Consider the following 14,164-nt stretch of genomic DNA (forward strand, 5'->3'; position numbering starts at 1 on the left):
TTGAAAATTGGGCTTTAGTTAAACAACCCTGGACAAATATGATTTGGGGCAATGGCTGCATCTCTGGATCTCAGTTCCTACACTTGTATTGTTTGTGTGAGAAAAAAGAAAAAAAGTTTGATTGCTTTGCTAGCAAAGGAGAAACACAGGGGACTCCTGTCCCAGAGGCTGTGATTTTGCCCAACAAGGGAACAGAGGCTTTTTAAAGAGGTGATTCCAGGCTGTGTTCCAGGTGTTCCCTGTCCATAGGAGCTGTCATTTATGTGTCAATTTGGGAGACAGTCATTTCTTAGATCTTCTGCCTGCACCTCTATTCTGAAAAGTTAAGATGAGATGACTTCTGAAAGTTTCTCAAATCATAGTAATTATGTACAAACTATTTTATATGCAAAGTATTTAAGTATTCATATATATTTGTTATGTTATGCATATAAAGTCTGTCTACATGAACACATTAGCTCACTTACCATTTACCATGTACTGAGAATTAGAATATATCATCTCCACTTACAGAGCAAAGAGCTAAGGCTGAGAGAGAGCAAATATCCATCCACGTTCACAAGATGTAAAGGGTCTGGGGTAGGAAGCACCTTAGCCTTAGGGAGAGAAGGGACTTCCCTCTGTGAGATGTGAAGGGAGGTGAAGGGATGTGAAGCTGACCAGGGAGAGCCTCAAAATCCCTCAAGGGTCCTGTCACATGGTCCTGTCATCTCAGAGACAGCACCATAAGCAGTGGAGAGGAATAATGGTGCCCCTCAGGCACCTCGGTTCCCGGGCCAGCTCCTCAATAGTTCCAGCACTGTTTACTTCAGCCATTCCTTCCTGGCATCAAGACAGACACGGGCACAGCAATAAATAAACCACCCTCAATCCTTTCCTTCTTATTCATTTTAAGCTGGTAACTAACTATGAATTGGCTGTGAATCTTTCTAAGGAGGACGATGTCACTCGCCTCTGTATGTGACATCTCTGGCACCCACTGGACACAGGTGGGGGCTCCATACATGTTACTTTGATTTAAAGTCAACTTGTACTTGGCCCACCTCTGGTTTCTAGCACCCTTCTTAGCTCCTGTCTTTGGAATTTCCTTACTGATGTTAAGTCTATCTTTTAGAATTTACCAGAACCTTAAAGGGTTTAGAAAACATGTGTTTTAATGCTTCCTTTTTATAGGGAGGAGCCTGAATCTATGAGGTGAGTGGATGGCAGAGGGAGTCCCTATTTTCCCTGGGGCTAAGTGCTTCCTACCTCAGCCCCTCACCCTGCCAGGTTGCTCTTCCCTCTCTCCTACCACGTGGAGCACCACTGCAACACTTGTTCTCTGCAGGTGGCAGGTGACGAGGAGCATGTTTGCCCCCTAATATTGGAGTTGATTGACTTCTGCATTCTATCAGGCTTTCTGGTAAATTGCTGGGCCAGAGATTCCTAATTGTATTTACAAGGAACCGTGACTCTGTTTTTATTTTGAAAGATTTGCTGGACACTCATGCAGTAACAAAAATTAACTAAGTGAGAGGTGTTCCCCAAACACAGGAGGGCCCTGAGGACATGGAAGGGGAAGGAGAATGAAGTCAGAGGAAAAACGCGTGGAGTGATACTTTGTTCATTTATTTCTAGTGAAAACCCTCAGTGGGCTATGGAATATTACAGCAAGACAAATTTGACACCAAGATAACTGTCATTTGTAGAAAAAGAAAAAAAGATGTCTTTCATGTTATGAAGATTGGGCGTTAGCCATTAAGGCTGCAGACCTGGGGTCTCCCAAGAGACATATCTGGGACAAAACCTATTTGTAGCTTTCTGAAGAGTTAACCAAAGGCACTGCCACTGGAAGGAAAAGAGAAAAAGAATATTTATTGAGTACCTACTATTCTTCCTGTCAGGATGACCCAGATGCCAAAATCAAAAGTCTACAAACATAGTTATTTGACTTTCCATTTATACAACCTAACAATGTATTTGACTTTCCAGTGCATTATAAAAATTTAACAAGTATTAAATGAAATGAGCCAAATAATGTTCTTGGAATGCTTCCTGGCATGCCATGGCGTTGGTAAGTTTTCTCCCTTATTACGGTAGGGCTTATTGCAATGTGGTGGGGGGGGCGTATTTTACACTGTCTCGGTGTCTGGGGCTGCTGTGCTGGCCTTCAGAGGTCGATTTCCAGAAATGCTTAATGTAACAAATAGTAGGCGACAGATTTTCACAGTGGGAACTTTCTCCATCCCATATGTCAATAATACCCTTGTTGGCAAGCAACGTTTGCCTCTAATATGTGGGTTGCATAATTTTTAATAATTACCAAAGATGCTATAAGGTCAGTTATTATTAGCTCTAGTTCACAGATGAGGAAGTGGATTTTCAATCAATTGCAGAAATTAAAAAAAAAAAAAAACAACAACAACTAAATAATAGCTTGGGGTTGAATTCCAGATGCCTATCCCTAAAGTGAATATCCTTTTTGCTGTCTGCTGCTTCCCTGATTATAGACATACAGATGTTAATGGTCCACTCCTCCTGTAAAATGGACAATTGAGAGTAAGTCAATATAATCCTATCATAATTTGAACAGAAATATTCTAATTGGGCAGAAAAAATAGCTAATTTGCAGGGCAACTGTTAAACTTCAGCTGCTTCAGCCATGTGAGAAGCTGCTCATTAGCTGAGAGGGAGATTGTCTTGCTAATGACCTGTCTCTCCTCCACTGGGCACCTCTTCTCTCTGAACCACAATGAGCACACAATGGAGACCACCCCAGGTGTCCAGAGCAGTGGCCAGACAACACTGTGCCCTTCCCATGTGAGTACACATGGCCCGACATCCAAGTTAGTCTGTTTGCATTCATTTGCTCATTTAATAAACATTTCTTGACTCTGTGTAAGGATAAGGCATCGTACTAAAAGATACAGACACAAAGAGGAATCTAACATGTTACTGTGTCTTCCAGAAGTTTCTATTTAATGAGGGGGACACACATAGAAAGGATTGCAATCCACTGTGAGGAGCAAGTCGGCAGGAGGGTCTCCATGGTACAGAGCACAGAGCAGGAGAGGCTGGCTTTCCTCCAGGACCCAAGCAGCAGCTCCCTCCGCCCCCATCTCAGCAGTAGATGGGCATTTGTCAGGTGCACACCAGGGAAGGACCTTCAGCAAGAGAGGAAAGCAGGTATGATGTAAGAAACGGAGGCAAGGAGTCAGCTCCGAGTAGGCAGGTCTGAACAAGGCTGTGAGGGAGAAATGGAGATATAGAGGGTCAGTCAGAATCAAGATCAGAAAGAGAATTTACTAAAGCATTCACCTTTTATTTAGCAGTTAATAGAAAACCCTTATCAGCATAGGAATAAAATTGTGTGTTATTTGGAGGCGCCCTAGCATTTCATACAGCAAGACCAGTGTTTTTCTCCCTACAACTACCCCTGGGGCTATGCCTCACATTTATTTCTTTCCTTACAGCCCCCTTGTGCTTCCCTAATACAAACTCTGTTTTAAAATTTGTATCACTACGATGGCCTTACAATTACTCTCTCCATTCTTTTATCCACCCTTCACTTACAGAGCTTTCTGAAATCAGAAACATCAGAGAATACGTACTACGTGCAAGACAGAGCTCATTAAATGGCAATTTAAATTCATATAGAAGTTTACCATTCAGAAAGCATTCTCTCAGACTTTAAATATTATAGCTACCCTCTTTTGTTATGTTCTTCAAGGACTAAGGACTATAAGAAGGAGAAAGAACAGATAGGCCAGGAATAAGAAGTTAAGAGTTGAAGATTCTTGAGGTAGTGCCAGGAGGTAAGATGTTGAATGTGGGCACGGAAATGGCGTACGGAATTGGGGTTTCACAAACATTTTGAAATGGAAGAGGTTTGCTATTTGTGGAATTAACATTCGTGTGTTGAAGTCCGAACTCCTAGCACCACAGAATATGGCATTGCTTGGACAGGGGGCCCCTGCAGGTGTAATGAGTCAAGTTGAAGCTCATCCTGGAACAGGGCAGCCCCTGGTCTGAAGATTGGTGTCCTTATAAAAAGAGAAGACCCGAGCACAAAGGCAGCCATGTATTAAAGGAAGACACTGTGAACAGAGACAGGGAGCCCAGGGTCCAGGAGAGGGACCTGGAACTGATTATTTCCTCACAGTCCTCAGAAGGAACGGATGCTGCGGGCACATTGACTTTGGACTTGCGACGTCCAGAACTGCCAGACAATACACTCGTGTTGTTGGATTCACCCAGTTTGTGGCACTTTGTTGTGACAGCCCCACCTAGCTGAAACAAAGTCAAGGGATTGGATGCGAGGCTTGGGCAGCTGGTCCAGGTGACCACCTCTAGTGAGTACTTTGGGAACTGCACCCTCATCTCCATTGGCATTTACCGTCTTTCTGGAAAATGGCCCTTAGGTTACTGGAGCTAAGGCTACTGCAGCTTTGTTCTCACCTGCAGACAGTCCTTGGAAGTTCTCAATCTCCCTTCCCATGCCCACTGGCCCTTGATTGATGGCTAAGTGGTGTGGGAGTAAGAGCCATCTGCTTCCCAGCCTAAGGTGGAACCTGTTCTCCATGGATCCCTAACATTGATTTCAAGGATGAAGCTCTCTTACACAGGACTTGGAGATCCATCTTTGAACTGCTTCCCTCATTCTTTTACCAGTGTTCCCAGGAGTCTTGCTTTACTATGTCACTTGCAACTGAATCCTCATCTTAGAGTGTGCTCCTGGAGATGCCAGCCTAAGACCCCGCTGAGTTTCCCTCAGTGCTTACAATGGCTCAAGTTGTAGTAGAAAGTGTGATTTATTCATGAATAAAACAAGAGAGGTTGGTGAATGCCAGCCAGGGGGACAGTGGAAACGCAGAGTGGCAAGATGGCATTCCCTTTGGAAGACAAAGAACTTTTGCACAGGATGGAAAAATCACACAAATGGAGATGGCCAAAGGGGCCTAGGAAAATATCAACACAACCTCTGTGTCCTTGGTTCTCAAGGAGCCATTTACTGTTCTGAATAACATAGCCTCGGTTGTAGGCATCATGCAACAGAAATTGCAGCAGACGGTTTTCAGAGTTCACAGACCCTGACCCTTAGCATGGGCTTTTCCATCTTCTTATTATGCTGTGAGAGTTAAGGTAACGAGTAACTTGTAGCAAGGAAGTGACTTTTTCACCTGCAAAATTCGGCTCTGTGTTAGTTAAATGCTTTGGAATTTAAAGTGATTTTTTTTTCTTTCTTTCTTTAAAATGTCTCAATGCTGTGTTGATAAATGTCACATAGAACAACGAATGTGATGGAATGTGCTGGGGATAATGGGAGTTACTTTCTAGTTCACCTGAACCATGACTTGCCTACATTTAGCAAGAATAATGAATGTAATTTAATACAGCACCTTTGCAGAGAAGTGACTCAAAACACTCTTCAAAGTGAATATTAAAATGGTGAATTATGCAATAAGGACATAGTTTTAAGTAGATAATAATAGATCACACACAAAAGCATACAATGCGACAAGGGTACATGAAAAAGTATGCATTCTATTGTTATTAGGTGGAAGTATGAACATAGAAAGAGGAGTTGACATGGAATAAGGAAAACAAAGGTCAGATAGAGATTAAACGGCTCTTTTGATGAACAGAGGCAGCAAAAGATACTGCCGAGGGAATGGGAGTCAGAGTCGGATGGAGCCAGGGTTGATCCAGCATCCATGACCTGGGTGGCTTTGAACAAGTCATCCAACCTGTTTGAGCTTTAGTTTCTCTACTTACGTAGAATGAGCCAATACGACCTGCTTGAAGGGGCTTTTGTAGAGAAATCACTGAAATCATATACATCTCAGCAGATACCAAATAGATCTCTTTCTCTTAATATCATCCTTATTACCAGTGAGATGTAATAAACACAGGCACCATATACCTACCTGCCTGCTGCCCATCTTAACATACATCAAGGACAAACCACTAAATAAATCTACTGCAATCCTTTCTCTGTCCATTCCATTGGTTGCACTCAGAAGTCATATGTGGAACTTGAAGAAAATAAAACCCAGAGGGCATCTCGTCCAAACACTTGTTCCTGTCCACAAGCTGAGGCCTGACCAGGTGCAGCGATGTGCAGCGATGTGCTCCCACGCGTGGTAGCCAGCATTCTCTTCACACACATGACTCTATCTGGTTTTCATAATAGCTTCAGCAGGGGGATATGCTTATTAACACTGAAGAAACTGAGGCACAGCGACAGGAAAAGGTTCGCAACAGACCACACAGCTCTGAGGCACGCTGGGTTTTTAGGTCCCAGGGACCCTTAGCAAGTGTCTAAATACAGCCTCCCTCTCCTCACCCACCTCCCCAGCACTATACTCCCTCAATGGGGCTGGGAAGAGGCTTGGGCCTTGCCTTCCTGGCATGTAACAAGCGGGATGCCAGTTACCATGGCTGTGTCTCCCTTCCCAGGGGTTTTCTGTGTGTCCTGTGGGGGTGGAAAGGTTGGGAAGATGTTGAAATCAGCACTGTCTCTTGTTTTGCTCAGTGTGGGGACCTCTGCCTTGGTTCTTTTCCAAATCTCCTTCTCTCCCCCTTCAACTCTGAGCCAAAGATTTGAGTCAGAAAACTCAGATTTTAATCTGTGTTGTTAGGCAAGACTTAAAGGCATTCTGAGACTGAGCTTCTTCATATGAAATATGGGGTTGTAACAAGACCAGCTCTGTCCATGCAGCCTTCATGTGTGTACACGTGAGAAGGCTTTGAAAACTAAAAAATGCTGTGTATCACTCCTTCTCTCTCTCTCTCTCTCTCTCTCTCTCTCTCTCTCTCTCTCTCTGTCAAGTGAAAGGTGAGGCATATGATGAGCCTTCAGACACTGTGTGTCTGAGTGAGTCGTACGTGCTACCTCACTGATCATAGGACAGGAATTCACAAAACTACTGATTTCTCTGCAGAATTTTTGGACACCATCATAGCTATGAAGGCAGGCGTTTGAATACAGGCAGAGGCAACGTACTGGCTGCTGTGAGCTGGTGGCTAAGGAAATGATGGCAAGAACACAGAGCCTTCATGTCAGGTCACCAATATGACCTTACAAGCCAGTAAAACCCTTGGCAGCAGCCTGTTTGAATAAATCAGCAGCGTGTCCAAAGAAACAATGACTTCCTCACTATCACAGCAAACCCGCTGGGCTCTCTCAGGGGAGCTGCAGCAGAAGTCTCCCCTGTGACCTGGGTACTCCTTTCCCATTCCTTGAGGCAAGGACCAGCCGTGGTGGCATTCCTTAAATCCAGTTAGTCAAGAGGCTCACGAATCCAGAACAGATAAGAGGGGAATTGACTGCCCATTGTGAACCGGGCTCCCCTTGGCCGCACCACCAACCGTTATTCTCTAACCTGCGACGTACTAAAAATTTTATTTGGAGTGGAGACCAGGAAGCAAATGAAAAACATAATCGGTCATTCCAGCTTTCTGACAAACAATCAGGGTGGGGTGATTTGTTACCAGAAATCCAAGGGAAACCAGATCAGCCCTCGGACATGCTTTGCTGTTTCACAGATTTCAGAGACCCAGGGCAATTTATATACAAGCTCAACAACCTCCTTCTTTTCCCCTGGAGGAAGTGTATACTCGAGAGGCAAGGCAGGGTATCCAAGGGCTTAGAGTTAGTCACGTGGCAGATCAGGGGCTAGAGTCTCCTTACTCCTTTTTCAGTGCTTTCAGTAACACAACATGTCCTAACCATGTCCTAACTATGACCCAGCCTTCCGTCCTCCAAAATATATTTATTGAGTGCATACTGTGTGCTTAATTATGTTTCCAGAGCCAGTGCTAGGGGAAAAACAAAACAAATGAAGTAAACACCGAACCATTTATTGATGCACCCTCATTTAGTTCCCCTGGAGAGCTGTGAGTCTGTACTACCAAGAAGGAAATCAAAACTTGCTCATTTACACAGCTAACTGGTAGCAGAGCCATGATCTAATTTAAGACATGTAACTTCAGGCTTATTCCCTATACATGCTGTCTCAATCCAGGTGTTTTCCTTCCTCCAACTCTTGCACACCCTTGCACACTTATCTCCACAGGGCCTTGTTCCAATATAGATTTCAGGGATGGATAGTGATCTAGGAGCTTAGGAAGCCCCTCATCACGAGAACTGACATGCTGGGGTTCACAGACTGAAGGCCATAAGCAGGTGCTTACCCCTATGTATCAATTTGTAAGTAGAAGAAGGACCTTGAAACAAAGTCAAACTGGCCAGGGGAGGTGCTAGTTTGGCTGGAGTGTCCAGAGAAGGTCTTCTGAAGGGGTAAGTATTTGTTTAGAGACTGAAAATGTCAAAGTCCAGAGACAGAGGAGGGAAGCTGGGCAAAGGTTCCAGGGCTTGGTCCTGAACTATGAACTCAGAGTGAGACCTGGGCAGGAGTCAGCTAGGGTAGCCGTTAAGAGCACCGGCTCCAACATCAGTGCAAATCTATAGTGGACCATTTATTGACCGTCTGACTTGAGTAAATTCACTCAAATTCCTGGGCCTCAGTTTCCTCCTCTGTAAAATGGGGTAAGAGTTCCCACTTCTATAGTCACATGAGAACTTTTGATTGAAAACACACTGGCACACAAGAAAGGACAGATATCGACTGTTTTATTTCCCCCTCCAGCATTCATTAAATAATAGGACATCATCTCTTTAACTTAATATCATTGCCCCAGATTCTGTTTTTATACTTTTTTTTTTCTTTTGGAAAACAACAGGGCCTTTTATACTTTTATTTTTTTTAATAAAATATGAGGAAGGCCAATAAAATAAAATCAATAAAAGGGAAGCTGTTCAGTCTGACTCAAGGGAGAAGCAGGCAATCATGCCATCTACTGGGCTCCACCCAGAACCCACGGTGGTCCTGAGCAGGCCCAGGCCTCAGAGAACACAGTTAACAACCTTCCTACGGGACAGAGCTCTTGATGCAATGATTAGCATGAAATAGAGGCTGGACATAATGGTTTAAAAAAATGTTGCAAACTGCAAAGTTCTTTTTGCTTCTTTCACTTTTTTTTTTTTTTTTAGAAAAGAGATTACTAGGCCACACCACACAGAACCATCCTTCTTGAGGTGAATGTTTATTCAGCTCAGACTTAGTCACAAGTTCAGAACATTCTGTGGGTTTTACTGGAACTCGGTATCATGGCTCATCCCAACTCAATCACTCTGGCTGAGGCAGCGACCGTCTCCCCTGAGGCAAGGCCTGTATTCTCAGGCTCCCGAGGAGGAAAATGGGCCTTGCCTCTCTCCTCCAGCCCCAGGGATGGTTCTATCGCTTCTTCAAATCCCAAGGCCCAGAACTGCTGAGATGGGAGGAACCTAGGCAAGATTGTGGCAGTGTTCAGGATATCCTAGGGACACGTGCCATCTCATGGACCCTACTGAGTCTGCCACTTTGGGTTTCTAGAAATATCTCCATCCCCTGGAAGTCAGCAAGTTATGTTGATATTCCTTCTGTGTGCTTGTTCGGTGCTGTGAAGTTGGGTGTGGTTAGCCCAAATATGGCTCTGTTGTTGAGGCTTTGTGGGTCTCTGCCTGTTGACTTCAATTCACTTCACCACAGCACACTTACCAAAACCCCATCTCTTCAGGGTTCTTGAACCTCACCCAGTTCAGGAAAAGATGCATTTGCTGAATACCTTAGCAGGTGCCACCAGAGGATAGAAAGGTCCACTATAGAACCTGGCCGTATACTCGCCACAGCCCTTCAGAGGATGTAAATGAGACCCAGAGATGGTAAGTGAATCACCTCAGGTCATGTACTGAGTCAGTAGAATATACATCTAAACCAATTCAAGCCACGTAGACTCAGAATTCTCTTTCCTTTGCACTATACTGTGCTCTAATGAGAAAGTCTATCTAATTAACAAAAAAAATCTGGTGTTTAGTTTCATCCCTGTGAAATTATCATATTTTAGTGATAACTGAGGTCCACTTACCCAGATAAATCTTTAGGTGGTTTAATTCAGTGGGTGTGGCTGGGGGAGGGGTGCAGATTTGAGTGTGGGGTGTGTGTGTGTGTGTGTGTGTGTGTGGAAAGGCAAACAAAATAAGCAGAGAAATAAGAGTTCCTCTCTCTCACCTCAGTTTCCATGATTGTAAAACAAAAAGTTTGGATAGAACATCTGCAATGTCCCTTCCATTTCTCTGCACTGGGGCTCCCCTCCATATAAAATGGGCCTGGCTTCTAGGTACACACGTGACTAGGGAAAGCCATGGACTTGAAAGGAGGCTCTTTTGCGCTGAGAAGGCTCCCTGGGATGGGTTTCCTGAGTGGCGGTGGAGTCAGGGTAATGAGGTGTCTTTGGTTATTAGCTCCTCCACCTCCCAGGACAGAGGCTTCCCTGTGAGTGATGGGGGAGTGCCAGGGATGAACAAGAGACAACAATGGTTAGTGCATGGGACCACTCACTGTGGCTCAGGGAGGGGGCTTGGAAAGGGCCAGCGGGCAGGGCCAGTGTGGGCTCTGGCTGAGGAGAACGTCATGCTCAGGAGTCAAGCTTGGTGGAGCTTTCCAGAAGTGTCCACACTATGCTTCACATACGTGAATATAGACCAGTGATGGGTCGGGAGAAGGAAGCAGGAGGTGGTCCAAAACAATTCAGAGAACAAAAGTTGAACCAAAAAGACCTGGGATTGGACCAAGAGGTCTTCTTTCTAAGATGGTGCAGGCGTAGGTGTCTGCCTTGGGCAGTTTGGAAAAACTTAGTTTGAAGTTCAAACCAAGAAAATGTGGCCAACACACTTGCTTCTTCCTAAATGGTTTAAGAAATCTGTTTTATACAAACAAGGTTCACAGTTGGAAAGTGGTTTAGAAAGTACGGCATCTAACTTCCTTTACAGTACAGGAACTACTTGTACAAAAACCTCAAAAAATGGTGAATATTTCCCCTATTTTTCAGACTTTCCAAATCCTTTGAAGAATGGTGGTTAAGGCCACAACACAACAAGACAGAAGGGCTTGGAATGTCAATTATGGCACTTACTAGTTTAATGGCCTTAGGCAAAAACTAAGTTTTATGAACCTTAATTTCTTTAAAAGAAATTGGAATTCTTGGTACTTTAGAGAGTGTGTTGTAAGAATTAAATAAGATGTTTATAAAGTGGTTAACACATGCCTGGCACAAAGATAGTGCTCAATAAATGTTAACTTCTAAGAGGTTTTATGTAAACGTATCTCATTTTAATTCTGTGCATATCCTATGAGGTAGTTATTATCACCCCTGTTTTATGCATGAGCAGATTGAGCCTAGGAGAGTTTAAATTATGTTGATCACGGTAACAAAACTAATGGGTGGCAGAGCTGGGAAATAAACCTAGGTTTATCTAGCTACAAAGCCCAATTGTTTTCAATTAAATCACAATGCCTTCATGTTGAGCAAAATTCTGCTTTTCAGCAACTGAAAAGCAACCTAACATAGCTCCTAAGGCCATGAGATAATACTGTCCTTGCAGTATTCTGAAAATTAAGTGAGATAATAAAAATAAACAGTTTGCACACTGGTCATATAATATTCACTTGCACTGGCCCAGAGAAAGGGTTCAATAAATGATTGATAAATAATTGATGACCTATACTTTGCATTTTGGGAACCTCACCAAAAAAAAAAAAAAAAAGTCTACTCTTGCCCCAGAGAGCAACAGAAGAGAGAGGATGTTTACCAGGTCTCCTTCCAATCTCTTCTCGCCTTCCTCACCTACCCTCCAGCTGTTTCTCATGTCTAGACACCGGTCACATGGAGTGGCTGCCCAGGTCACTGTGAGAGAAACCAAATGGGGAAATTCACAGGCCCATTCCAAGCCCTGACTCCCCCGCCCCCTGGTTACCCAGCCTCACTTCCGTTTCCCAAACAAGGCAGGCTTTGCAAGATGCTACCTTGATTTTCCACTCTTTCAACAAGAGGCGACTTTAAAGGACAGCCGAAGAGCTTAACCTGGGTGAGGCCCACGGCGTGGAAACATCCGATGAGCCCATGACACACATGTGCAAGGTGAGCACCACACGCGTGCGATGGGAAGTGGTTTTTCAGATCTCCTCAGGAGCTGCCTCCTCGACAGCTTTGTTCTTCATAAGGTATTAACCTGCTTTTACTCCTCAGCTTCAGTTCTCTAGCCTGAGACCTGCTAACCCAAATTGCTCTTTGTCTTCCAATATTAGAAGAGATGACACTGTGATTATGTGCCAGTACCATGACATACTAAATGGGGATCATCATATTCTCAGAGGAGGGTGGCAGGTTATTGTCTCATTCTGGCACATCTGACAAGCGAGAGCTAATGCTGGTGGTAAAGTGTGGAGGGAAGCCAGGACACACCACCTGCCTCCCAAGGCCTGGCAGCTCGGTGCTCTCTGTGCCTGGGCACGAGCTAAGGCCCACAGGCCTTTGTTTATGAAATTACATTACCTTGCTGCTGTACTGAAAAGACTCTGCTTTCCACAATCTGGAAGCATAGCCCTCGAGGTGTGAACTGCTAAGGCTCTTTTATTGACTCACATACATACACTTCTAGAAACTTTTTAGTAATACTAATTAGTATTTATTTCAGGTATTTATTTTCTGTTTTTTTTTTCTTTTCACATATTAGATATCAATCAGGGATTATTTCATGAACAATTTTATTTCCTCTGCATAACACTTCTATATTGGTAGAGTGTTTTTAGATAAGAAAACAGGAATACAGAATGTTTTTTACTTACTGTTATTCCTATTTGTACGAGAGTTAGAATTTATCAATGTTTGTGGTCATTGTGAAAACTAAGAACAACAACAAGATGTCTTTAAGGAATTCACAAGCTCTTGAGTGATATACCCAGATAGGTAGATAAATAAACAGATAAAAGGACTTTTATAGGACTTTTAAATTTAGCTTTTCATAACAAAAAATACAAAAGTATAGCAGTGTAGCCTCACATTAAATACACACACGTATATACATGTAGTGAAATGATCTTTTTAAAAGTGTGTAAGCAAGCTCAAAAGAGAGATAAATCTCCAAATATCCAAAATTAAGACTGAATTCAAGTTGGTCATGAACTGAGATTGCAGCAATAAGGCATGGAGCTGGGTGTGGGGGCCAGCTCTCTTGATGGCTGAGGTTTGAATGACCTTTTGGGATCCGGGAGGTCAACTCTTGAGCCCGAGCACAGTGCAGAGGTGGAACTTATGGGATCCTACAGAGATACTACTTATATGAAAAGGGTGATGAAGAAAGTCCAAATACTGATATAAAAACTTGTCCTCTCCCCAGACTCCTGAAAGGATGGGAAATGTCTCCTGAGAAATTGAAACTCAAGGTGATACTACTTCAGGTGATGGGTCTGGATTGAATCTCAAGCAGAATTATTGATATAAAAAGTAGTTCTAGATATAAAAAACAAGTAGTCATCACCAAGAAAAAAAATAAAATGTTTCTAATTCAGCCTGACTGATCCCAACAGTGACAGAAACAATCTCCACTAAAGATGAGCTCACAATCACAAATTACAAACCAGTGTGCCGTGAAGACAAGCCAGCGGCCACCACTTAGGGGGATGGTGTCCCAAGAACTCAATGTAACAGAACAATACGAGAAGGGTTTTTAAAAAAATATTCAAATTTATTAAAGAGAAATGAAAAGGAATTATAACCCAAAGCTCTGGAGCTTTTTATAAAAACAAAGATTAACCAAGAGAATTTCTCAAGAGTGAAAAATAAGTAACTGTGAAAGGGAAAAAGTTCCCAATAAATTAGATGAAGAAAGAATTTGTGAACATAGATCTGGAGGAATTGTACAGAATGTGGTTCAATAAAATGAAGACCCAGAAAATACAAAAGAAAGGTTAAAAGGTATGCAGGATAGAGAAAATTATATATATATACACACATATATATACATATATACAAATATATATACATATATGTATATATATATATAAAGTTATCCAGAGAAGAGATCAGAGAGAATGGGAGGAAAGCAACATTTTAAAAAAATCATGGCTCAGAGGTGAGGCTGTAGGTCAGTGGTAGAGCTCCTGCTTCTCATGTGTGAGGCACTGGGTTCGATCCTCAGCACCACATAAAAATAAATAAAGATATTATATCCATCTACAACTAAAAAAAAATGTTTAAAGAAAAGATCATAGCTTAGAAGTTCCCCAAGTAGAAGAAATATATA

The 14,164-nt window shown here is 42.9% G+C and overlaps 1 long non-coding RNA gene across 2 annotated transcripts in view; it reads left to right on the forward strand.

Moving 5' to 3' along the window:
- Positions 1-11,474: 11,474 nt before the first annotated feature.
- LOC131424973 (uncharacterized) overlaps positions 11,475-14,164 on the forward strand; it is a 35,177-nt gene continuing 32,487 nt past the window's right edge. For both annotated transcript variants that reach the window (XR_009228692.1, XR_009228693.1), the window contains exon 1: positions 11,475-12,000. This is a non-coding gene — a long non-coding RNA (uncharacterized LOC131424973). The remainder of the gene's footprint in view (positions 12,001-14,164) is intronic.

Source organism: Marmota monax, unplaced genomic scaffold (assembly GCF_021218885.2).
Source record: "Marmota monax isolate L192 unplaced genomic scaffold, Marmota_monax_Labrador192_F-V1.1 WCK01_AAM20220418_F8-fsc00003, whole genome shotgun sequence".
Classification (NCBI taxonomy): Eukaryota; Metazoa; Chordata; class Mammalia; order Rodentia; family Sciuridae; genus Marmota; species Marmota monax.